The sequence below is a fragment of the Canis lupus genome, chromosome 4 (assembly GCF_003254725.2).
Source record: "Canis lupus dingo isolate Sandy chromosome 4, ASM325472v2, whole genome shotgun sequence".
Lineage (NCBI taxonomy): Eukaryota > Metazoa > Chordata > Mammalia > Carnivora > Canidae > Canis > Canis lupus.
The window spans coordinates 1,042,056-1,069,816 of NC_064246.1; the positions used below are offsets into that span (position 1 = coordinate 1,042,056).

General features: G+C 38.7%; 1 protein-coding gene, 1 long non-coding RNA gene and 1 pseudogene across 33 annotated transcripts in view; 1 reads left to right on the forward strand and 2 right to left on the reverse strand.

The window, feature by feature from the left end:
- Positions 1–27,761, reverse strand: part of CHRM3 (cholinergic receptor muscarinic 3) — a 502,174-nt gene that overhangs the window by 464,170 nt on the left and 10,243 nt on the right. The gene's annotated exons all lie outside the window — the stretch shown is intronic.
- On the reverse strand, positions 640–2,777 carry LOC112660810 (EP300-interacting inhibitor of differentiation 1-like; annotated as a pseudogene).
- Positions 5,157–18,003, forward strand: LOC112660886 (uncharacterized). The gene is made up of 3 exons (XR_003137286.3): positions 5,157–5,274; positions 9,627–10,035; positions 17,814–18,003. It is a non-coding gene; the product is annotated as an uncharacterized LOC112660886 (long non-coding RNA).

Here is a 27,761-nt window from a genome sequence, read left to right on the forward strand (position 1 = left end):
TATGATGGATACATATAATCTATATTTATCCAAATACATAGGATGTACAATAAACACTAAGAGCAAACCATAAAGTAATTTATAGACTTTGAGTGATAACATTGTGTCAGTGCAGATTCATCCATTGTAACAAATGTACCATTCTGCGGGGAATGTTGATAGTGGGGGAGATTATGCATATTTTGGGAGAGAGGAGTATATGGGAAGTCTCTGTACCCTTCTCCTCAATGTTGATGTTAACCTAAAACTGCTCTAAAAAACAAACTCTTCATTTTACAAAATTGAGTCTACCATGTTTAATGCTTTTAGCTAGTTATCTATAGCAATGTTTTCCTAAAATTCAGCTAAATATGGTTTTCTTCTGATTATTGCAGCCAATGAGGGAAAAATATCCAGCAGTCACATGAAAATTATACCTATTAACTTATAAATGTTGAATGTATCTTAAACAGATACCTAGTAGTAGTTTGCAAGAGTTTGTGAGACTATATGTATTTGGGGCATTTCTTTACTTAATTTAGAATCAAAAGTGAAAATGTAAAAGATGTGTTACCTTATGCATTTTACCTATTTTCATGTAGAGTGAGAAATACTTACAGGACTGAGTGCTTATTTACTTAATCAAGTGGTTTTACATCATTTGAGCATATATTTTATTTAATTATAATCAAATGTTTAATAAGATAAGAGGTACTAAGATGGCAAAATCCATGTGCAGGCAGTTTGGGAAAACATAAAAGAATTACCACTAAGATGTTAGAGGAGAAAAACTCATGATAACGAAGACGAACAGAAAACAGTGACAGAAGGGGAAAATAATTAAATGCAAAGAGAAGAAAAATGCAATCAGACTAACCAGATAAAAACACCAGATATGAAAAATCAACACATTGTCAGAAGTGTAAAAGAGCAAAACACAGAAAATATGTGCCATACATTTGAGTTCTGTAGTGTAAAATGACAGGGCAAGAGTCAAACATTAAGTAAGTATTGGTATGTAACAATCACATCCTGGTTAGCATATGTTATACTGCGTATGGGTGCTCGGTCACAGTTAGCCTTTTTTTATTTTTTCTTTTTTCTTTTTTTTTTACACAGAACAAGAAATTTTATTATCTCGAATGCTGGTACATAACCAATGACAAGCGTAATTAGAGGAGGAGACAGAGGGAAACTTCAGATACTGAGGTGGATTTCTGGGCAGGTTTTAAAACCTTTAAGGGCTGAGGGCATAATTGTTCAGTCTTTTTTTTTTTTTTGGATGTAGGGCTTTCCTTTTACTTGACATTTTCACTTTAACAGTTCTTATATTATGAAGTTCAACCAAAGTCCTTCACTTGTAAGTTAAATGAAAAACAGAGAGCAAGTAAAACAACCTCCCTAGTATGTAAGAGTATCGGAAATAGTCTGTTCCTTCACATACATTTTAATGTCTAACTTTAAAATTACGGACGTCTTAATTTTTGAGTTTTAAAAATGGCAAGACAAATTTTCTTGAATTATAGATCATAGTAGTTTTATAAATGATCAAGATACATGTACAAACAAAATTTCAGATGCTCTTGAAAACACATTTTGAGATAGATGACACATGATATATATTTCTTCTTGGGTTTATCTTTTTGGGATAGTGAAGAATACCCAACTTTTTTTTTTTTACACTAAAAATTTAGCCTTTGAACACTGGCTTGGACAGACCACAGAGTGGAACCTCCAGGGTTCTCTCAGTAGGCTTTCAGTCCAAACGATTCAGACATCTTGTGTCCTAAATTGGATGTTACTACTTTTTCTCACGTAATTGGTATCAGTGGGGGTCTCGTACTGGCAGTTTGTCTTGGTCATAACTTATTCTTGCAAAACCATTCCTTATAGTGAAATATGAAAGGTATTTTCCCCAATGCAAGGAAAATAATCGGGATCAGTAACCCAGTCTAAGCGGCAGGTGTTTCAGGAACATTCTTGAAAACAGATCTCCACAGTCCTGATATGTTTCTTCTTCTCCAGCAATGCTTTCCTGAGAGCGCAGGCACTGCCCTATTCTACTCTGCACAACAACAACAAAAATTTTCTTTGAAGATTGACTTTTTTCCTTGGCACCGTTACTGTCTATCCGGAATGAGCCCAAAAGACCGTGGGACGTAGGGTCTCTCCAAGTAGCTTCCTCCTCTTTTACCGGCGTGTCATCACTCGCTGTCAATGATCTCATCACCTGAGTTCTTCGGTCTTCGGCCAGGCCACTGACAGCCGTAAGTGAAGAAAGCTCTTCCCAAAGCCAACGGATCAAACGGGGTCTTCTCGTAATGCATTTGAAACCCGCCGTCCAGGGCTGCTTCTCTGGCTCTGGATGTTCTCAGAAGCATCCTGCTGGCTTCCCCCAGGGCGGCTGGTACTCTGCGGCCGGCAGCACTCCGGGCTCCTCCTCCGGATAATCGTAGTCGTCCTCCCAGTCATCAAACTCCTCACCTCGTCCTCGCTCTCTAAGTCAGGGCCGGCGAGCTGGGCCGGCTGCCCCTCCGTCGGGCCCGCCTCCATCTGCGGAAGGTCCCCTCGCCGGGCATCACCTCCAGCTGCAGGTCACTGCTCTCTCCATACAGCTCGGGCAGCTCGTTCATCTCCGACGTCGTACTACCAGCGCAACCCCTAGCCGGGCGTTCCTGCAGACAGCCTCTTTGAAGCTAATCTTAACTGGATTGGAATAAATCACCAATAATGACCTAAGAATCATGTATTAAAACCTTACTCACCAGATTCAATTCAGTTAAATAAGCATCTGTCATCTTATACACTGTATTCGGGGATAATGAGTTTTAAGACACTGTTCATTTCCCTCTTACACAGAGCCACCACCATGTGCATTCTGCAGGTCTACAATATAAACCACCAGGTTTACTTAGTTGAGAGACTTTTAGATACCCCAAATGCTGAAGATACTGAAAGTGTATTCATTCAAAGGCAAACTTAAGAAATAGTAATATCAATGTGCCTTAAACTGCATCAGGATCCATAACAATGTTTCTGCTCTCGGATCTAGTAATTTGATTTCAGGAAATCCAAAAAATTTCCTAAGGAAACAACCCAAAACTTAGTGGAAAAAATTCTGGGTACAAAAACCTCATTATAATGTATATTTGTAGGAGTGAAACACATGAAAAAGCATCAACATCCAGGCATAGGATAACATTTAAGAAGATAGTCTTGAATTTTTCAAATAGGTGATTTAATTCAGCCACTAAAAATGATGCTTGTGAGTAACATGGAGAATCCCCATCATATAAAGAAAACCAGGAAACACTACATAGAACCGTATTAACCGTATATATAATATGTAAGAAAAAGGAGCATAACTCTGGAAAACTGTGTGGAGGTTCCTCAAAGAGTTAAAAATAGACCTGCCCTACGACCCAGCAATTGCACTGCTGGGGATTTACCCCAAAGATACAGATGCAATGAAACGCCGGGACACCTGCACCCCGATGTTTCTAGCAGCAATGTCCACGATAGCCAAACTGAGGAAGGAGCCTCGGTGTCCATCGAAAGATAAAGAAGGATAAAGAAGGATAAAGAAAGATAAAGAAGGATAAAGAAGATGTGGTCTATGCATACAATGGAATATTCCTCAGCCATTAGAAATGACAAATACCCACCATTTGCTTCAACGTGGATGGAACTGGAGGGTATTATGCTGAGTGAAGTAAGTCAGTCGGAGAAGGACAAACATTATATGTTCTCATTCATTTGGGGAATATAAATAATAGTGAAAGGGAATAGAAGGGAAGGGAGAAGAAATGTGTGGGAAATATCAGAAAAGGAGACAGAACGTAAAGACTCCTAACTCTGGGAAACGAACTAGGGGTGGTGGAGGGGGAGGAGGGCGGGGGGTGGGAGTGAATGGGTGACGGGCACTGGGGGTTATTCTGTATGTTAGTAAATTGAACACCAATAAAAAATAAATTAAAAAAAAAAGAAAAAGGGGCATAACACAACAATCTTGGAAGAAATTTCTCTAAGTGATAAATATATGTTGGCATGTTAAAATTGCTGTTGTTAGTTGTTCTGTTAACAAATTCATATTTTGTAATGGGCAAAAATAAACTAGAAGCAAACAGTGAAAACGTTACTTTTGCGAATCCTTTGGTGAGATGTCAAACAATACAAAATGAAAACATTTCCTCTACCAAGTATTCTTATGACTAAATTTGATAGCATCTCTCCAAGTGTTCCTTTGTTTTATTCAACATACATTTATGGAATGTTTGCTATGCATTGTGCCCTTCCCCATATGCACTTCACTCGTACTTCCAAGTGCGAGTCTCCTGACATTTCTACAAATACAAGGTACTCTCTGTAGTGATTTCTGACTCCTTGTCAATTCACAACCAAGTCATATTTTGTATTCTGAAATATCACTTCAAACTGTGCCAAAGAGGGAACTATTAATCACTTATGTAAAATAATCTACTACCATTTCTGAAATGGAAAACACTGAACTCTTGCTCCTATGTCTGCCACTCTAAGAGGAGTGTCAGACTCCAGGTGGGGGTGATGGGGTGGGGAGGAGTGGGGTGATTAGCAAGCAGCAAGCTACTCCTTTCTTGTTGCTGGCTGTTGCCACTGCCTTCCTTTCTTGGGCAGCATCATTGTGGTGCACAGAAGTTAAAAATTACCCATCTTCCCTCACACTCCTTTCTTTCTGAGTGTGTACTTGGGAGAGTCCGGGGCACAGATGGTCCAGGGGATACAGAGAAGGAGGAGTCCATTATTGAGAACGGCCAACTCTCTAGCCTTCTACTCATGTTTGATGCAAGAACAATGACACTCAATGTTACAGATCTGTTCCTGTGGCCACCGTCAATTTCATAAACTTGTTTGTGCACATCACGATGTGAAATAAAAACATTCACCAAGGATCCTCAAGGACTAATCTGCTGGGCATGCTTTGACCTTTTGTTATTAGGTTTGTCTCCTGTATATGACAACCTACAGTCCCACTATCCACTTTTCTCTAGGCCTACTCTGGGCCCAAGGAAGACGACCTTTATGGAGCATCAAAGTGTTTCCCTGCCCTTTGGTCTCATTGTGGATTTGGCCAATGGGAGGCCACAGTTCAGATCTTGGGAATAGACGGACGTCATAATATGTATCCCCCAAGCCTCTTTTCTTGCTAGGCCACTTCTGGCAGTGGCCAGGTTCCTGTGCTGAAGGCTACAAGTACTGTTAGGCAACTCTCTCCTATAACCACATCTACAGATTTCACTTCTGCTGGTCTACGTTCCGGTAAATGCTCCTTCTCTTTAGCTCTCCAGACCTAAGAGTAACAATGGCTCTTTGCTGTTGCTAGTCCCAGCATATTTTATCAACCCAGTTGGTTTCCTTCATCCTGCCCATAACCTCTATGAACCATCTTAGCATCAAATTCCCCTGATTACCCCATTTGTCTATGACATCTGTTTCTTGCTGCAATCTTGACTAATACTCCATCTTAATCTCACTCAGCCTTGATTACCACCACAGGGCGGGATCCCTGGGTGGCGCAGCGGTGCAGCGGTTTAGCGCCTGCCTTTGGCCTGGGGCGTGATCCTGGAGACCCAGGATCGAATCCCACATCGGGCTCCCGGTGCATGGAGCCTGCTTCTCCCTCTGCCTGTGTCTCTGCCTCTCTCTCTCTCTCTGTGTGTGTGACTATCATAAATAAATAAAAATTAAAAAAAAAATACCACCACAGGGCAATGACTTTAAATGACTATCACCCAATTTCTTTCCAATTTTCAAGTACATGTTTCAGAGTACCTTCTAGGTATTCTAAAATAATTTCAGATTAACACTGCACTGCTTAAGTTACACCCATCCCCTTCACTGACCTCTGCCTGCCCTACCCACATCTTCCTTAAACCCACTTCTCTGTAATTCTCATTTTGGAGATAGATAACCATCCATCTACCTGCATAATCTAGAAAACTGGCAATTACCATCCAGTCCTCATTCTCTCTGGCCTATTGTCAAGTACTTTCAGTTTTCCCTCCTACATAGTTCTTAAACCCATTTCCATCTGCATGGCTTCTACTTTAGTTCAGAGTCCATTCTCATTATATTGCACAAGCATCCTTACTGTCTCCCATTGACTAGGTTGTGATCAATTTGAGGATGAAGACAACTGCTTGCTATAGTCACCAGTAAGAGCATTTTGAATGAGTGACAGGATGAATAAGGTGCAAAGTGAAGATATGAATAACAGAATCTCACTTTTTCCCATGGGTCTTACAAATAGCTCCAAACCACTTCAACCTGTGTATATGCGCATGTGCACACACACATGCACACTTGCTTATTGTAATCCACTAATCTTAGTTTTGTTTTATTTTTTGGTTTTTTTGGATTCAAAGCAGTAGTGTACTGGACAGTAACTAAAAACCCAGCTTTCTGAGGGAAAGACCAAAGCTCTGATTTGTAGCACTTGGCAGTTTCCGTGGTGAAAATACTGTCATTATTGCCAATTTCAAGCTACCAAAGCAACATCACTGAATAGGAGCGGGCGCACTGGGCTCTCCTGAGCCAGAAACAGCTGGTCCAGCATACCACTGAAAGCCCCATTTGTCACAAGGAAGGTCAGATTACCTAACCCATCAGAGATTTCTGAAAGAACACAGTTACAAGGAATGGAGCGTTTAAAGGTTCAACATGAAAAATAATACAAATTAATAATCATTTGCCAGGAAAATAATAAAAGTAATAAATAAAATTAGGGACATTGGCAGAATCTGATCATCATTTGGAGACAATTTAATTTCATTCTGTGGAACATTTCCCACCTTTGTTTTCTTCAATTTACTTTACCTTAGTTGAATAAGCATTTACCATGTGCCTATACTTTGTGGGTCTCTGTTCCAGTGGGAGGAACCAAATGTGAAAAAGAGGCTCTTTGCCCTTACTACTACTGACCAAGTGGAATGCCTTCTTGTTTGAGAGTTGTGACATTTCTGGAAGGCTGGGTGAGGGCTGCTATTTCTAACTAGGAAGGCCCACAAAGTGCTCTTGGAAGAACAGGTTAGAGTTGCACTTTAGTGAGAGAAATTACAACAAATGGAGAAACAGAGGAAAGGGAGATTGAGGTTAACAAGGGTACATGGTTTTGTGTTGACACATAGTAGGCACTGTCAGTACTGAGTGAATGAACGAGTAAGTAAATGACTCACTGTAAAAATGATTGAGTAAATGAAGTAAAGGTAAAGGCAGAGATGTGAAAGGTCATTTGATTTGAGTTTGATCTATTGCATCTAAGGTTACACCTTTCAGCACTCATCTCAGAATAAACCATTAAACCTTAATTCTTGTTATTCCTAAATCACTTATAGTGAGGTTACCAATCCTTTTTTTTTTTAATTTTTTATTTATTTATGATAGTCACACAGAGAGAGAGAGAGAGAGAGAGAGAGGCAGAGACACAGGCAGAGGGAGAAGCAGGCTCCATGCACCGGGAGCCCGATGTGGGATTCAATCCTGGGTCTCCAGGATCGCGCCCTGGGCCAAAGGCAAGCGCCAAACTGCTGCGCCACCCAGGGATCCCTCCTTCTTTGTCCCGTTATCCATCTACTCTGTCTCCATCATTAGCACTCACATCCAAGTCTCCAAGGGGCTGCAAACAACCTCCTTGACCCTCAACTGGAATCCACTCTGGCCCTGCCTCCCTGCATCACCCACACTGCAGCCAGAGTCAGCTCTTTGAATTGCCAGAGTGAAAGTCTGATGATTTCTGCCACCCCTTCACTGCTCATGTTAAGATTAAAGATTTCTCAATGGTTTGGACTGTTCTACAAGAAAGTCACACGTCCTTAAGGTGGAACTATCTGATCTGGTCCCCACTGCCTTCTTCAGGCTAACACCCACTACTTTCTGCCCCCTACCTTCTTGCACTGGCTCCACAGCCTTCTTTCAAAACATCACATTGTGTCTGCAACCCTGTTCCTTGTGGTTAAGAATCCTCCTCCTGTCACCACATTGCACATAACACTCTGTGCTCTCTGACCAGGTCAAACACTGTCTTAGAGCTCCATGTACCTCGCATTTGTGGAATTTATCACAGCTACAAATGTGTACTTACTGTCATGACTGTTTGATTAATGCCAATTTCTCCCACTAGTCTGTATGTTCCAGAGGGAGAGGCTATATCTGTTTTTACTCAAGTGCTTGGCACCAAATTGCTACTTAATGGGTGTTTGTTGAATGAATGAATGAATGAAGTGACATGCTCATTTCAATCTCCACATCTTTAAAGATGGTTCCCATTCCTGAAGAGACTCTACCCTCCATGTCCTGCCATGAACACAAATCTAATATTTCTTCCCATGTCCAGCTCAAAATCCATTATTTAATTAAACAAATAGTCCTTTAGGGATTCTTATGTTCCAGGTCCTGTGTTATAAGGACTTGGACCATATAGTTATATAAAATCTTCTCAGCTCCCCGGAGAAATTACTGGTCTACCCAGAAGGATATACCACCAATTGCCATACTATGTGTAAGGAGCACTAACATAGGTATGGCGGAAATCTATGGACACACAGTAGAGAAACAGGTTAATAGTCTTTGGACATTTGATGTAGCTTCGCAAAGGAAGAGGCATTCGGCCTGCAGTTTTAAAGCTTTCTTCTTGATGCTTTTCTATTTCTTAGGGGGAAAAAATCAGAATAATACCTTTAATTTTTAAATCTACTAGTTATTGGGCTTTTACACTGTACCAGTCACTCTGAATGAGGCTTTTTATAAATTTACCAATTTAATCCTACTTCAAATATTTTCTGACTCTACATTTTAGTAACATCATTTTACAGTAACATTCCACTCAAGCATATATTGAATAATTGTTAAATAGTTTCACTGAATGTCTTAGCTTCCCAAAATATTGCTCAAAAACTGCGATCTGATATTGTCTTTCTTCTTCATTTCCACTGTCTTTATTCCTCCATGGTGCTGCCCTAGACACATGCTAAGTGGTTAATGGATACCTTTGGATAAATGGATTTCAGGTGGTCTTTGAGTATATGTGGTAAAGAGCTTCTATTCCAGTCAAAATGTTCCATAAACAAGTTATCATCATGAGAGTTTTAACTTCTTGATTGCATATGATTTTTAATGCAAAAATATGAAGATCAACATTGCACACCTGCTGTATATATTTTTTTGATGCATGTCCTAAAAATATCAAGAAACACTGAGGAAGAAACAAAGTGGAATTATAATTTCCCAGAATTCCATAAGTACAAGTGTCCTGCAACTGACTCTAACATGCTTTAGCCCATTTTGCTCTGGCTACAGCTCTTTGAAATTGATAGTGCTAACTCTGTTTCACAGATAAGAAAACTAAAGATCAAACAAAACTTATGCAACTCGGTAGAGATCAAACCAAAGTAGCACCCATGTCCTCTGATCTTGGGGCCTATCCTCTCCTACCATACTTAAATTTTCTTAGTTGCAAATTTGTCCCATAATGACTTATTCTATGTGATCACTGCCTTCATGCGTTCCATGGGTTTTACTCCTGCCAAAGTATTTCATAACTTATCCTCATTACAAAATCTTTGCTTTCTCGATTGCTGAGACTATCTTTGTTTTTTTTTTTAATTTTTTTCGAGGTTGTCTTTTAAAACTAAATCTGTGAAGTGTGGCATGATACAACTGCAATCCCCACTCTTCCAATGCTCATTCTGAAGGAAAAAAGGAATGCAGAAAACAGCAACAACAACAACAACCATAACAATGAAACGAAGCAAAAGATGACTTACTGACTTCCCAGGAGCTCCCTACATGCAGGCACCAAGGCAAAGTCACTTTCTCAAGATTTGCAGCATTGAAAACATTAACTCACTGAACACAGTGAAACTGAAAACTTCAACAAAGTCTGCAACAGGAAAAATGCAGTCTCTGCCCAAGTCCTGTAATTCTAAAGCTTCCTAATATCATTGAAATGGTCTTTTATCTTTGCATCAAATACAAACATTTTGTAAAATATAAAAGAAAACTCCCTTTTTTTGACCATGATAGGTAAGTGACTTTTTTTACTTATTTATTGTCTCTTGGTTAAGGTGTCACCATAGCCTTCATTTTCCTGAATGTTATCCATGTCATAACTTAACAATGAAGACAAGTCAGCTACAGGGGATAATTGCATATACGTGCCTTACAATTATTGTATTATGTGCATTCTACAGTGTAATATAAATTATAACCTTCATTCTTCATGGGGTTAAAAAAATAATCACATTGGCTAGTCCAATAAAAAATCTGGCATCAGTATGGTGCGGTTTGGCAAAGAAAACCAGAGACTAAAACTAGCCTAATATAGATAAGTGGACAGATAAAGAGCACAGGAGAGGTGATGCAATCCACAGGGTAAATTCACATGGATGAGTGGAATTTCTCAATAAAAGGATAAGAGAATTGAATATTTCCTGAACTATGTTTTGGAGGTCAAATCAAGAATGACCAGTTAATATATTTGGAAAGCAAAGAAATTCTTTTTATAAATAGCAAGTCACACATACATAAATGTACGTAAAAACAATACATAAGTGCAATTTTTTAAAATTAACATTCCTGGGACACCTGGGTGGCTCAGTGCTTGAGCACCTGCCTTTGCTCAGGGCATGATCCTGAGTCCAGGGATCGAGTCCCACATCAAGCTCCCTGTGAGAAGCCTGCTTCTCCCTCTGCCTATGTCTCTGCCTCTCTCTGTCTCTCTCATGAATAAATAAATACATAAAATCTTTAAAAAAATTAAAATTAGGGGATCCCTGGGTGGCGCAGCGGTTTGGCGCCTGCCTTTGGCCTAGGGCGCGATCCTGGAGACCCAGGATCGAATCCCACGTCGGGCTCCCGGTGCATGGAGCCTGCTTCTCCCTCTGCCTGTGTCTCTGCCTCTCTCTCTCTCTCTCTCTCTGACTATCATAAATAAATAAATAAATAAAAATTAAAAAAAAATTAAAATTAAAAAATAAAATAAAATTAACATTCCTTATGGGCATCTTAATGAGGAGTTTAATATTTAAAATATACTTAAGGGACGCCTGGGTGGCTCAGCAGTTAAGCATCTGCCTTCAGCTCAGGGAGTTATCCTGGAGTTCTAGGATCGAGTCCCACATCGGGCTCCCTGCATGGAGCCTGCTTCTCCCTCTGCCTATGTCTCTGCCTCTCTCTGTGTCTCTCATGAATAAATAAATAAAATCTTAAAAAAAAATAAAATATACTTAAATGTTAAGTATTTATTAATGAAACATTAACCTTATATAATCAAATGCAGATTCATAACACCCCCCCCCCCACCAAGTCACTTTAATAAAACGTCAGTGCCTCCCAAATAAAAGACTAAGAACACTGTGGTAGTGTGGAAGTCAAAAAATACTAATTGTCGCTAATGACATGATGTTTCCAAGAATTATTTTATTTATTTATTTTTTAATTAAGTAGGCTCTCTACCCAACATGGGGCTTGAACTCATGACCCTGAGGATCAAGAGTCACATGCTCTACTGACTAAGCCAGCTAGACACCTAGGAAGAATTCTTTTTAACAAGCATTCTAAACATACAGCATAATCTTGCCATTTTATGATAACCAGGATGTCTTATATAATAAACATTTGTTGAATTATTAAAGAAAGTTGGGGGATCCCTGGGTGGCGCAGTGGTTTGGCGCCTGCCTTTGGCCCAGGGCGCGATCCTGGAGACCCGGGATCGAATCCCACGTCCGGCTCCCGGGGCATGGAGCCTGCTTCTCCCTCTGCCTATGTCTCTGCCTCTCTCTCTGTGACTATCATACATAAATTTTAAAAATTTAAAAAAAAAAAAAAAGAAAGTTGGTACATCTTTTTAAAAAATCAATAAACTGGAATGTATTATTATTCGTTTCCTTTGAAAAGATCCAACTCTATCTGGAATCTTATACAAAGGTTTTATGAACTCTCTATAGACTCTTTTGTCATTTTTTCCCCTTTAAAAATGTGAATCCTTTTTAAAAGTAGACAAACTTGTAAGAAATTAGATGAAGTTATCAAATGGCCACTAGACTTATTGGTCATATATGAGAAAACAATCTGCATCATGGTGTTCTGATGTTTTAATGTTTTAACATCACAGTAGGCTTATGAAAGTTTCATTTTCTTTCTTTCTAAAAAATAAGGCTAAAAAATACATTTAAACTTTGGCCATTCACATAAAACTTACTAAGTAAAATAACTGGGGAAGCTAGCATAGTAGTCCCAGAGGATTTATACTGAAATTAATACTTATTTACCAGTCTTAAAAGATAGTGAGTACTTTTAATAATCTTACTCAGAGTGAGGAAAAACCTCTTTAAGATTTCTTATTATGAAACACATTTTTAGACTAAAATTTAAATGTTCCTTAAAGTGTGTCAATACTATTAAATTTACAAAAACTTAATATAAATCCAGCTCAGTGGCTTTCAACTCTGCTATAAATCAGGATACCCTGTGAAACTTTAACCATCTATTGAATCAAAATCTCCCAGGTAGATTCAGAACACCTCAACTTCTTTAAAACTTCACAAGAACTTTGAGAGCTCCAGTCAGGAGTCTTTCATTTCTTTCATTTGGCATCTGTTCCTGATGCCTACTACATTCCTGATGGTGACTATTATATAAGGTGCCAGGAAAGTAAGGATGCAGAAAACATTATGTCCCTCTCATCTTTAAGGAAGGGAAATAGTTGGTTACAATAAAGTGAGGGAAGTGTTGGACAGAGGTAAACACACAGTGTGCTTTGGAGCACCAAAGAACCCCTGAACCAAGAGGCTATGCGAGAGATCTCATGTCTCCAAAAACAAGAAGTCTTCATAGTCTCTTCCTCTGCCCACACACCTTGCTCCTCAAGGAGCCCGAGCCAGCAAAGGAATGATCCATTCTTACCCCATGTTAGAACTTGGACCATTGGATGAAGTATACAGTCTGATTACTAAATTGAGTTTGGTGTGTGACAGGGGAGCCAGAAAGTCCCTGGACTGTTTGTTTTCATACAGGAGCAGAAGAAAGCAAAGCCCCATTGAGATGACATGAAGAGGCAGTGGGAGAAAGATACAAATACAATTGCTTTCCACTCGCATCACACAAGTTAAGCTTGTTCCAGGTCCTCTGGATCAAGTGCTGTACAATAAGACCACGAAGAATGATGTAATCTAGAATGCAAGGATGAAGTTTTGTTTGTTTTATCTTTTTATACAGTGAACTGCTCCCCATTTGCATTCTGATGGTTTACGTGAACATTGTTAACATTTAATTTTATTAAATTTCGGGATATATGAATAATATGGACTGTAGATGCCTAAAGTCCAAAAGCTTTAATCATGTACAATCTGATCCTTTTAACTACCGTCCTTCAAAATAACAGGCAGATAAACTTAATAGTCTTATAAAAGTCTTCCCTTGTGAATTCCTAACATGAAATCTTAAATCCCAATTGTATGTGATGTTATAACTTAAATAAAAATCCAAATGTCAAGACAAATTCTATCTTCATGTGGTTAAAGAGACAAAAGGCATAACACTACCATCCTAATTCTTCTAAAAAAGTTAATGCAAAGGCTGGGTGGGAGCTCATGATACTCAAATTTGTTTGACCCTATAAGTACTTATAAGAATTCTCTTGAGAAAAAAAAAAAAAAAGAATTCTCTTGAGAGCTGGATATCTAAAGTCAAATCAAGTCAAATCCACAAATTCAATGAGGCAATACTATGGATTAAAACAAGAAGAAATAGATGTCTCTGCCTTCAAAAACATGACAAGTCAGAGAAACAGGTACCATATAAAGATTAGCAGTACAAGGACTCTTAGACTAGAGCGTGGCTGTGTCTTGTCTTTCACTTCCTTCCTGCTTTTATCCTAAACTTCAGACAAACTGGGCGATGCATCCAACCTCTGCCCCAAATGCACCTACCACAAAACCCACCCTGCCTTTCTCTACAAACATCATTTCTGCTTCAGAAATCCCACAGATCCTTCAAGGTCTATTTCAAAGACACGTTCATGCTTAACACACACTGGATTTGCCCTTATCCTCCTATGAGCTCCCATCTCATTATAAAGAACAAAGTCACTGGGCAGCCCAGATGGCTCAGCGGTTTAGCGCTGCCGTCAGCCCAGGGCCTGATCCTGGAGACCTGGGATCAAGTCCCACATCGGGCTCCCTGCATGGAGCCTGCTTCTCCCTCTGCCTGTCTCTCTCTCTCTCTCTCTCTCTCTCCCTCTCTGTCTCTCTCATGAATAAATAAATAAAATCTTTAAAAAAAAAAAAAAAAAAGAACAAAGTCACCAAGAATGGCATGCACCAATGTCCCATGAGGCAGCAGCAAGGAAACCAACCACCAAAGGACTAATTCTCAGGGGTGACATCTTCCTTCTCAGGCACCACACTTTGTCCGACTGTACTGCCAATATCACCATAATTTCTCCCTAAGAAATATCCAGGGCAGGCGGAAAAAACACATAGAAAACTTCAGCTCCTTCATCTAAAGCAAATGGATTTTGAAGAATGCTATTTTTAATAATTAAAACCTTTCAAGGTTTTCAATAAACTATAAAGATAGCCATAAAAAAAACACACAAATGTTGGGTTACCTGGGTGGCTCAGCCAGTTAAGCATCTTTGTTTGGCTCAGGTCATGATCCCAGCGTTCTGGGATCTAGTTTGGCTTTAGCAGGGGTGGGCCTGCTCAGCAGAGAGTCTGCTTCTCCCTCTCCCTCTGTTCCTTCCCCCTGCTTATGCTCTCTCTCAAATAAAGTATTTTTTAAAAAACAGCAATGTCTCCCCAATATATCAAAGATTGATGGACTCAAAATCACAAATGCTTCTAAGACATAGGTTAAAATTCAAGTAATACAACACTTGGTGTACAATATCATGGACTACACACAAATACTGGTTCTTAATGCAAACACAAAATGTCTGTCCACTAGCTAGATTTTAACCACAAAAATCTTTTGTTTGCTCATGAAAATTTTTTAACATACTTAACATATTTAACAGAGATATATGTTAACATATTTGTTATATGTTAACATATTTAACATATTTAATAGAGATATACATATATATGTAAAATTATGAAAAAAGCAAAAATGAAAATTTAATTTTTAAATTTCATATACTGGTTTAAAACATAATTTATGAGTATCAAGGATAGTAACCATACCACCATGAATTTATAATTTATTGTTCATTAGGAAGTCAACCTTTTGTCAGCTTCTATGGCAATACTCTGAAAAAATAAGTATGGAGTAATCTCTTTTTCTTTTCTTTATTTTTTAAAAATATTTTATTTATTTATTCATGAGAGACACAGAGAGAGAGGCAGAGACATAGGCAGCAGGAGAAGCAGGCTCCTCACAGGAAGCAGGATGTGGGACTCGATTCCAGGACCCCAGGATCATGACCTGAGCTCAACGCTCAACCACTGAGCCACCCAAGTTCCCTTTTCTTTTCTTCACAGAACCAAATGGAACGAGCTTAAAGTTTACCCAGAAGTGCAGAACACTTGCTCTAAAATATACTAGACTATATTTTTTATTCTACCATGAAATCTATGAATTTCACATCTTAAAATTTTTTCCATTCACACATTTTTTCTTTTGAAAACAGCATGTGTGAGCAACACATATTCACAGCTGAAATTGTTTTCTTCGCATCTTAGAAAGATGATGAAAAGTTCACATGCATCTTCTTTCCCCAAATTCAGAAACAGATGGTAGGGTGATTGCAAATTCACCCAGTCAGTCTGTTATTAAGCAGCCTCTAGATACCACAGGATTCTGGTATCGCAGACCTTTTTTTCATCCTACAGATGAACCACTGAATTCCCATAATATTACAAGTTTATCCTCTTGTTCCATACTCTTGCTCGATGAATTGAAAAAGCAATTTCAGCAACCACATTCCTTCCTACTGGTTCTCCTTCCTCCCTCTTCATCAACAATGGTGTGACCCAGCTCCTCATATTCCCCAATTACACATTCTCCTATCTAAAAAGAAGGCTAAAGCAGCTTATTAGCTGGCAGTACTGTGGGCTGCCAAAGAGTTTCCAAGGAAGAGGAGGAGGGATGCATACAAACCCTCCCAGAAAGTCTCCTTGCCTACCAATCCTGGAATGAGTCTGAGAGGTAAGGGCATACTCGTTAAGCCTTATGCTTCTTTAATTTAAACTTTCCCCTCCTTGTCTTGACTTACAAACTAGAAATCCATGAAATCATTTTCGGAAAAGAAGGAAAATATCAATTGGTAGCAAAAAGAACACATAGTTCACAACTGCTACTGATACACTGATGCCTCATAGTCATTAGTACAGATGGATATATTTTCATTAGAAAGAAGATACAAATCCATTTCATTCTAGTTCCCATTCCTGATCATTTATCCTTCAAAACAAAAAGATTCAAAATGAAATGCCCATTAGAGATTCTACTCATCACCCCAGAGAACAATATTGTTCTAGAGAGAACACCTGTCTTTTATGTTTATTCCTCTGCTTTTCTACATAGGTCAACAGTAAGTTTCCACATTGACAACAAATTGTCATTTGCTCGAATTTAAATTTCAAAGGAAAATGAATAATAGGACCAGATAAAAATTAGTCTACAAAACTAAACAATTTTTAACAAAAAACAACCTATGATCATTGAAGACACACGATCATATGAAGAATAGTCTTTATCGTTTTATTTCCTTAAGGTAGATTGTGAAATTCAGATCAAGCATGTTTTCCCCAGGATACTTAATTTTGTTCCTGAAGAGGCTTTTAATTCTCTCAAGACAGCTGATAATCAAAGAAGCTGAGCACAATGGCCTTCCCACTAGCACATATTCATGTCTGAAAAGTCTGCTCTTCTTCCCTTAATTTTCATCTGTTTGGAAAATCTAAACCACATACAGAAATTGAGGATTTCTATTTGTCATCTTTTATAGCAACAGTGCATTACTTACATGAGACTACTAAATTAGTTTCCAATTCTTTTCTATCAGTCTGTGAGATTCATTTTTTAGTCCAAAGACTACAAATACCTTTATTTTTTAATAAGATTTTTTAAAAAGATTTATTTATTTATTTATTTATTTATTTATTTATTTATTTATGATAGACACAGAGAGAGGGAGAGAGGCAGAGACACAGGCAGAGGGAGAAGCAGACTCCATCCTGGGTCTCCAGGATCAGGCAGGCCCTGGACCGAAGGCAGCGCTAAACTGCTGAGCCACCCAGGGATCCCTGCAAACACCTTTAAAACCAGAGTCAGACTCTCATTTGTTTGAAACCTGGTTTGGACAAATCATCAAATGTATGTGTGGCTTGTTATGCTCACTTATTAATCAGCAGATAACTACTTTGTAGTTCTGTTTTAAGGATAAATGAGGTATTACAAAGGAAATACTTACCACTGTTCTAACACAGGGCAAGCACACAGCATGTTTTGTAAACATTAATATTTATATTATCACCAGTGAATCATTCTGTATGAAAGTCATACTGGTTTCCTACACCTATCAGCATTTCCACTACTAGCCAGTTGTTCTACAAGGACAGAAGCTCCCAAGAAACTGATCATAAAATACAATTTTCTACTCAATTCTACTCTATATACATATAGATTATGAGCACATATTTCTATAGAGCATATTCAATTTCTACTCTATACATTGAAATAATCCTCCTTGCTCTCAGCTGAATTGAATTTAGGAAAATTAAGCATATTAGCTATGCTAGTCCATTTTTCTGAAAAGTATGTTATCTCATTAAACTTTTTTTTTTTTTTTTTTGTTCCAGATTTTTTACTACCTGATTTGGAGCAAACATAAGCTAGAGGTTGGTGTTTGGTGAACGTCACACAGCACAGGCAACTTGGAAAGTGCATCCAAATAATATCAAACTGTTGTAAACAGTTGCCTTAGGGAGTTGCAACCTACATGAATATTAAAAAATTAAGTTTATTAAAATCTAAGTGAGGAGGGGGTGAACACCCTTTTAAAAAGATAAGCCACTTGTGTGATTCATTGTGGAATTATTCTTTTGATTTACGTCAAAGACAAGTATTCAGCTGTCACCAAAGCAAGTGTGTTCAATACAAAATTAGTTGTGAATAGAAAAGGAGCCAAGGATTAGATGGAACACAGAGCACAGCAGTGATGAGGCAGGCCAGTGCCCTAACATTCACTCAAACACATTTGGATTTTCAGCTGCAGAGACACCACCTGTTTGTAATGGCAAACGTGAGGATTGCTTACAAAATTACCACAGAAGCTTCACAAATGACAAGGTCCTAGGCAAGTCTGAACCTCAAATTCCTTTTGTCAAGAACCCTCCTTTCTTTTCAACAAACACTTCCCTGTCTTGGGTTTGCATTATTCGATATCATTAATATGATTTAAAACCACCAAAGCAAACATTTGCAATGGAAATAATCACAATAGAAAACAAGCTAATGTTTACTTCTTTATCTTAAAAAAGTATATGTCTATTTGTGTGTGTATCCTCTACACCCCAAAACCAGAGTAACTACAAAGTAACATCTAAATCCCCTTCATTTTGAGTCTTTTCCATTTAACGAATTAACTAAATAGCCTGTACAAGTGAGTTCTCTGTTTCGACATAGCCACTCATGCTTTGATGTTCTCCAGTTTCATTCAACACTAGAGTAGTTGATTAAAGTTCACAAGAGTGTAGAAGACTATTAAAAGACACCACCATTTGATTTAAATTCAGATTATGGTTCAGTTCCAACCTTCACAGAAAATGGGCTTGTCTTAGGAAGGCCAGAGTACAGGGAGGTATGGCCAACAGGTCAACCAGCACCTCTCCGCCAGACTGCAAAGAACCATCCTTCTCTCCTCCAAACGGTATCTGCTCTGATTGACCCTTGAAAGAAGCCTACAGTATGGTGGATCATTAATAGTAAGTGTGACAATTACAATTACATAACTCTGCAAGGCTCTTAACGTCTTCCACAGTGATCTCCCACTCTACTTATATCATCTCATAGAAACTTTGCAATGAGAGAAGATAATAATAAAAAAGTAACAATAAAATAGGGTATGTAATAGCAATAATAACAAATAGTTACTGTGTTTTGGGGGTGCAAATTATGTGCAAGGTCTACTAAGTGCTTACACATATATTCATTTAATCTTCCTGATAATCAGAAGAGGCAAGTACAGTAAGTATCTTTCTCATACTACAGATAATAAAATTGAGGCACTTTGAAGAAAGGGACAATGCAGGGAGGAGTATAGTGAAGGAAAACCCTAAGAGTGCAGATAAATGTCAGGTCTAGAGAACCACTAGTTCTGGAAGACTCCTGGGCAGATGGAAGAAGGAAGGAAGGAAGGAAGGAAGGAAGGAAGGAAGGAAGGAAGGAAGGAAGGAAGGAAGGAAGGAGGGAGGGAGGGAGGGAGGGAGGGAGGGAGGGAGGGAGGAAGGAAGGAAGGGAGGAAGGAAAAAGGAATGAGAGAGGAAGGGAGAACATGAGACAAGTATTAACTCTGAGAAAACTAAAACAAAAATATAAAAAGAGAAAATATCCTATGTTCACTAAATGGTTCAGCAGTGAGCAAAATCTACATCATCAAAACATGTTCATATTCAATACCGATATAACCAAAATTTTAATGTAATTCTCTCGGGAGTATAAGGAAAGAGATTTTCTATGGTAGGGAGTAAATTCTAAAAGCCAAAAAGCAAGACACAGCAGTCTACGCATGGTATTTAGAAACATGCTGTAAATAACAGAAAAAAAAAAATAGCCAAAGAGTTGAAAATGACTGCCTCTCAAGAGCAGGAAGCCGGGAGGCTCGGGTGCTAAGGACTGCTGTAATTTTATCACAGCCTTGGGAACCAGGTGATTTTCTAAAAGACTGAGATATTACAAAAACTCCAAAACTCTTTGATGGCACAGGAATGGAACAACTATGTAAATCATGTAAAAAAAAAAAAAAAAAACACACACAACAGTGGCTCTATCTAGGCTGTGCCTTATCTGCACTGTACTTGGGTGGTAAGAACAGGCAGACTTGCCAGGGAACACAGCAAGTTTAAGGACACCTGCAGCCGTGTAACTAGGAAAAAAACAGTAAGCAGCTGGAGATAAATGAAATCATGCTTGGGTTTTCTTATTTTGCCTTAGAAAAACATACTGATCTTCTTGACTGCTCAGAAACCCAGTATTAAGGAGCAAGAGTGGAAGAGATGTTTTACTGGAAATCCTTCTTTCTCAATAGCAGATGAGTCAACTCTATAACCAGTCCTGCAGGGTCAGAGGATTCCCACAGAGATGGTGGAGCAGGGATACTGATACTGAGGCTTACACGAGGGGATCACGTCAGGGTTAGAGCTTCCAGGGAATGATAAAGGGGACTAAAGACATAGAGAAGTGTGAGGAGCCACAGAGTCACTTCTGCACTGATACTGTCCTGGTTGATGGCTAAGGTAGACATTCTACGCAGACGATATTACCCCCTAAGCAGTAAAAATGGGTTCTTACAGGGCAAATAAGAGTGGCAGAGATTGCAAAGATTTCCAGCTTGCTGAATGGCCACATGTTATAAATAGATACACAGTATATGTATGCTATTAAATTCTCATGGGTTAGAAAGGAGATTATAAAAACAAAACAAAACAAAACCCAACAACATTGAAAAGGCTTCTTAGGGGGATCATAATGAGGAACATCTAGATGAGAAACACTGAAATAAAAGAGAATAGGAGAAAAGAATGGTTGGAGAACTTTGGAATGGAAATTGGTAAAAACTGAGAAGGACCTTACATTCTGGGAGCACAAGAGCATTTTGTGGTTAAAAAACATATTTAAGGTAAAATATTAGCCACCTAATAACATACACCAAATCATTCTTTAAAATGTTAGAGCAGTAGATACCCTCAAATCAAAATGATCAATGAGTTTGTTTTAACCAAAGATATTCTCTATTCAGTGAATTTCTTTTTTTTTTTTAAAGATTTATTTATTTATTTATGATAGACACACACACAAAGAGAGAGAGAGAGGCAGAGACACAGGAGGAGGGAGAAGCAGGCTCCATACCAGGAGCCCGACGTGGGACTCGATCCTGGGACTCCAGGATCGCGCCCTGGGCCAAAGGCAGGCGCTAAACCACTGAGCCACCCAGGGATCCCCCAGTGAATTTCTTGATACCAATCCCAAGCATCTCATTGCCCTTTAGAGATCAGTTAAGTTAAGCTTGTAACAACCCCAAATTCTACTGGACAGTGGCTTTTATATGATCCCAATAAAATACCTACCTCACTTTCTAAATACCTGCTTTGAAGCCACACCTCCTGTACAAGCATTGTTTCCCACTTTGATTCACAGCCCAGACAAAAGTTTCCATTTACACATACAGTTTCAAGCCCTGAGAAATGGGAGAAGTTCAGGCCCAACTGAGTTCCTGGCGCTGCTCAAACGATCCATACACTTAAGTGTGTGTCTGGGTCCGCAGGTTCCAGAGAAGCAGTGCCTCCAGTGAGTGTCTTCTATCCAGCCATCATCAGATCAAAATTTACAGGATTAGGACTGTTGGTCTCCTCATGATTATGCCCACAGATCAGCACCCTTCAAACCAGATTATAATAATATTTTTTAAGGCTACTTCTCAATAGCAAGAAAAAATAGTTGATCTGCTTAAGCCTCAAGCTCCTAGTCTGGAATCTCGTAATTCACTATAAATGATGCTATTAGTGATGACAGTATTTTTTTTAAATATTTTATTTATTTATTCATGAGAGACACACACACAGAGAGGCAGAGACACAGGCAGAGGGAGAAGCAGGCTCCTCACAGAGAGCCCGAAGCGGGACTCGATCCCAGGATCCCGGGATCGCGCCCTGAGCCAAAGGCAGACCCTCACCCACTGAGCCACCTAGGAGTCCCAGTGATGACTTTAACATGGGTGTGTAGAAAGAAAAGGCCATGGTCGAAAGGACAATATGGGGTGGGTTTGTCAGATTTTGTTTCTGCAGTAAGAAACACAAAAGTGGCACTATTTATTTATTATTCAGTTAGTGTTTGTTGTGAGCCTACTGTGGGCCAGGCAGTGTTCTAGGAACTAGAGATTCAGAGATTAAAAAAAGGATCAAGTTCTTGGTCTCAGAGAGCTCATATTACAGTGATTATAAAGAGACAATAAATGAAGAGGTAAATATACATGATGTTGGGTGGTGGTATTTATGATGAGGAGAAAGATGGTAGAATGAGGAGATTGTGAATCATGGAAGAGAGTGCACGTCATTTCAGATGAGTTGGTCAGAGAATGCTGTGAGCAGGTGACCCTAGAGGAAGACCTAAAGGAAGTGAAGCAAGCTGTATAGATTTCCAGAGAGCGTTCCAGACAGATAGAATAGTACATGCAAAGTATCCGAGGTGGAATGTTCCAGGTTCAGACAGAAAAATAGCAGAGAGTCTCTGCACATAAGGTAATTTTTGCCTGACTAGCATGCCTTGCATCTCCTTCTATTTAAATCTTACTGGTCCTTTAAAGTATCTCTCAAGTGAAATTCTTGCAACTGAGAAGTTCCTGGAATCCTTCCAAAAAGATTTGGCTTCTCCACCCTTTGAGTCCCAAGAACAACTTGGCTCAGATAACTCTATATAACAAATTAACATTCTTGTAGATACAAACACATATCTAAGGACAAGACTTTGCCACAATTTTTTATAGACCCTTCTGAACTTAGTTGCCCTAAAACAATCCTGTCCAAGCTGCATAGGAAGTCAAAGACAGCATTTGTACTTGGTATGGGATTTAAAAAAATTTTAAGAGTAAGTACTACTTCTTTATAGGTTGGTCTGCTTTGGACTTGGAAAGCACACAGTCTTTTAAAAGACACACTTTATGTCATGATTCGGTTAGTTACTTCTGTGCTGAAAAAAGGATAAATAGATGGGATCTTCATTAGCAGGATTTGAGTCAGCTTTTCACTTTGTAATGGTGATGTTAATCTTGGTGTACACATATGATTTGGATAGAACTTCTGTTCATGTTTCATTTTCTCTGGATTCCTGTAACCAACAGTATATCAAATGCAGTAGTCAGGCTGGGTTTCTTGTATCTTTGTTTCTTCTGTCACCATAAAAAGAAAGAAACCTCTGTTTCTCACACATCTGGAGTAGTAGCACACTGCCTGGGTCCACCAGGTGTGTTCATCTAGGTCTCAGCTTGCGAAGTCTATTTTAACTTTTTTTCATGTATATAAAGGGAACACTGGTCAAAGTATGGTAGAAAATTTCTATTCTAGCTAATATATCTCATATCTTATAACAATTTAAATATTATAACATAAGATAAAATAATATCTTACATTGTAACTTCAGCAATATATGTGACTTTCAAAAAGGGTTGATTTTTTAAAAAGATTTATTTATTTATTTATTCATGATGGGGGAGGGGGCAGAGACACAGGCAGAGGGAGAAGCAGGCTCCATGCAGGGACCCCCACGCGGGACTCGATCCCTGGACTCCAGGATCGCGCCCCGGGCCAAAGGCGGGCGCCAAACCACTGAGCCACCCAGGGATCCCCGGGTTTATTTTTTTTAAGATTTTATTTATTTATTCATGAGAGACACACAGAGAGCGAGGGAGAGACACAAGCAGAGGAAGAAGCAGGCTCCATGCAGGGAGCCTGTTGTGGGACTTGATCCTGGGTCTCCAGGATCACACCTAGGGCCGAAGGCAGTGCTAAAACACTGAGCCACCGGGCTGCCCTCAAAAAGGGTTTAAAAAATGGGTTGCTCTGTGTTTAAAAAGAAACAAGCACATTAAAAATGCCACATTAAAAATGAAGTGCCAAAACAAAACAAAACAAAACAAAACAAAACAAAAAATAAACTGAATGTCAGGGAGTAAAGACAGGTCATATTTAAAGCCTGAAATCTATGGAATGTAACAGCAACCCCTATCTCTACCTCCTGTGGAACTAACACTTTCTCATGTCAAGGGATTCATTTTGAACTTCATTTTAATTTTTCAAGACTTGACCCATTCAGTGGACACACAAGTGCAGATGCCTGCCATCTAGTGGCAAAAATCAGTATCAGCAGCCTTATTTTTATAGAAAACACTCAAAATTTTTTTTAGAAAAATTCAATCTAAGCTGTAAATTTAAAAGGTAGGAGAAAAGTAAAACCTAGGAAGGTCACACATCTAACTGGCCATGCTAGTCCAATACCCATATCTCTCTGATCTTGTCACCAAGTTAGGGCAGGCCTGTTTAGAACCCCTTGGGAATACTTTCAGAGCCTATAGATCTTCACAAAGATAGAAGTTCCGTGAAGGCAGCATCATGGCATGTTTATTCATCCCTTTATCTCTAGCACCTAGATCAGTGCCTGAAACAATTCAGGAAACTTAATAAATTTAATGAACTAGTGAATGGCTAGCAGAAGAATGGGAAACAGATCAGACTATGGGTTGCCTGCCACAGGAATTCCTAAAATTCTAAAGAATAGAGGTGATTGATAATTTTATTTAATTCTCTAAAAACTAATATAATATACTTTAAATTTGTAAAATACAATTAACTGCTTTATACATGCATTTTAAAACTTAATTCTAGATCTACATAGAATGCCCTTTAATGAGCAAAACTAATCTATGCCAATTTTTATGAATATTCATAATAACTGAATTATTATGCACATATGCAGCAGTTCTAGACTATTTTGTCTCACTTTCTTGACATTATGTTTTTCATATCAATAATATATGTCATATACTTACTTAGAAAGATAATCCCTAAATACAGCACTACACATATGCAAAAATATGGTCTGCTTATCATAGTTTCATAATATAATATGATCAAAAGGGTCATATTATATTTGTGATAAGAACTTCTGTTTTAATACCACCTGCGAACACATATCCATGTTTTTTTAAAAACACACACAAAAATATATTTAGATACGGTGTAGTACATTCAATGGAAAGAGTTTCATCTTATTTCTACACCTGAGATCTGTCCTTGCTCGCTTGTGTTTAAATTCCAATGGAAAAGAGCACTCCACCCTTCCTCAAAGCCTGAGAAACACCCTAAATTGAATATGACTCATCTTACCAGAGAGAACAGCCTAAGATAATGTCCCGGTTGCCAACTAGGCTACACAGAATCTACTTAGGAAAAAAAAAAAAAAAAAATCTTTCTCTTTCAATCTCTATCTCTGTCTCTCTCTCACACACACTGTTATTCAATTAGTGAGTCTTAAAATTTAGCAAGCATAAGTATCATTTGAGATATTTATTTAAAAAGCAGCCTGACAGAACCTGACTCCATTCTGATTCAAAACTGACTAAAACCGGTCTGGTTTCAATCCTCAAGATTGTATTTTTAACAACCACCTCAGGTGATTCTCAATCTTGGGTTCTGTATGGCTATAGACACAGAACTATTTTATTTTTATTTTTTGTTACCAATCCTTTTTTATTGGGTACTCATTCTTTTTTTTTTTTTTTTTTTTTTTTAGATCCCATTTATTTAGTTAAGAGAATGAGAACATGAGCAGGAGAGGGGAGGGGCAGAGGCAGAGGGAAAAGCAGAACCCCCCCCCACACACACACACACACACACACCCCGAGCAGGGAGCCCAACGTGGGGCTCCATCCTAGGACCCCGGGATCATGACCTGAGCAGAGGGCAGACCCTTAACCAACTGAGCCACCCAGGTGCCCTGAAACATCAAAATTTCTAAATCTTTCCAGTAGTTACAAGAATCCCTCAAGAGAGTTGGCTACTTAAGATATCAACCAGTAATGACTACTTCAAGAGTATAATTGGCACTAGTTGACGAGAGGCACCATATTAGGAGGTTGCTATCTGAAAGAACCACACCTCTCAAAATGTTAGGGTCACCAGTGTAACCATTATAACTACACAGACAACCCTCCAAAGCAAGTGAAACTCTGAGTCTGACCTGGGATAATTCTATTGTGGTCTGTATGATACTCATCAAGAACTGCTGTTTATTAACATACAAACTATTTTGTCATTATGAAGATACACTGAAAACTGCTAAATCTCCTATTTAATTTTCCTCCCCAAAAGGAGTAGTAAGAGGGAATTCACTTAACCACAAATACATAATGTGAGTCTATTAGTTGCCAAGTGCTGTTTTTGGTCTTTGGGATATATCAGTGAAAAAAAAAAAAAAAAAACCCATAAAAATCTCTGCCCATACAGGGACAGATTCTGTGAGTTTCTCATTCAGATTTTACAACATCAAGTTATTTTTTAAATTAATTTATTTATTTTTTATTGGAACACCAAGTTACTATAGATAGAAAAATAAATAATGGAGGCTCCCGATGAGATAAGATGCTGAAAACCTAAAGGAGAAGCCCCTTATTTACATAATTTAGTTCCAGTACAAACAAGTATGGCAAATGTTATAGCAGACAGGGGAATAATACAGCCAAGGGGCAAGAGGACTGGAAAGTGAGCCTCCAGTATCTGCAGGCTCACTCACAGTCAGAGCAGGGCTGGCATCTCAGGAGGCATGGGGGATTCTGGACAGAAACCCTGAGGTAAGAGCATGAAGGCCCATGCAAAAACCCTCCGGCAGCCCAAGGTGGCCGCAATGCCCCAGCAGAGGGAGAAAAGGACAGTGGAACTGAGTGAAACTGTAAATGACTTTGACCTCCTTACAGAATAGGGAAAAGCAGACTGAGAGCCGGGAGACACGTTCAGGAAATAAAGATGCAGAAGGTGGACTCTGAGACCCCAGGGTGACTGTGATACAATCAATTAATATAGGAAAAACAGGAGGAATATTTTGGGGACAGGTGATCGGTTCTAATGTCCAAATGGAACATTAGAAGTGCCCAGTTGATAGTATTCATGGAAATGTCCAGAAATGGATGCTCCACACTCAAGGGAAGAGAACTGGGTCTGCCATCACCAAAATCCAAATCGCAGCTGGGATCTCCAGGCGAATATGACTCCAGGCAAGAGATTCAGCACAGAAGAACACAGAAAGAACACAGAAATCCAGATGTGGGGTCCAAAGACCCAGGCTTATTAAGTCTCTGACCTTGGGTGAATCACTGAACGTCTTGGGATCTTGGTTTCCTCAAATATAAGACATAAGATGTAGAAACGTACTCCATATAATTTCACTAACTCTGACCACAAGAGTCTCATTCATTTCCAAGTTGTTAGCCGTTTATTGTCTTTCTACTTCCAGATTTTTTCTTCATAACACATGACCAGCTTCATGGACAACTGCAGATGCCCAAACATACTTCACCCCTCCCACCATCCAGGCAAATGATCTTCCAGAATTCTACCACAAAGACGATTTTTCAAAAATGAATAAATATGGTAGTAGTAGCAAACATGCATCTTTATTATGAGTTGTCTCTCCAAAATTCTTAGAGGAATTTTGATTTTTACTTCTATAAGAATTTTCTTTTCAACAAATGCCTTATATTGTGTCTTCACTTACTGACATTCTAAGACATAATACATAGGACTTTTTTTTGGCACTTCTCCCTAAATTACATTTTTATTAAATATACAAAACAATTTTGTTAGATCTTTGTTAGAGATTTTTTGGTTCTTTTACCCTAAGCTTAGATTCATTCATGAAACAAAAAATAATATACATATATATATGTATGTTAAATAAATATGTCCACATTCATACTTCAAAATGAATCATCTGCTCTTTACAGATCTAAAAGTACCAGAAAGTTTAAATTTCAATATAAAATT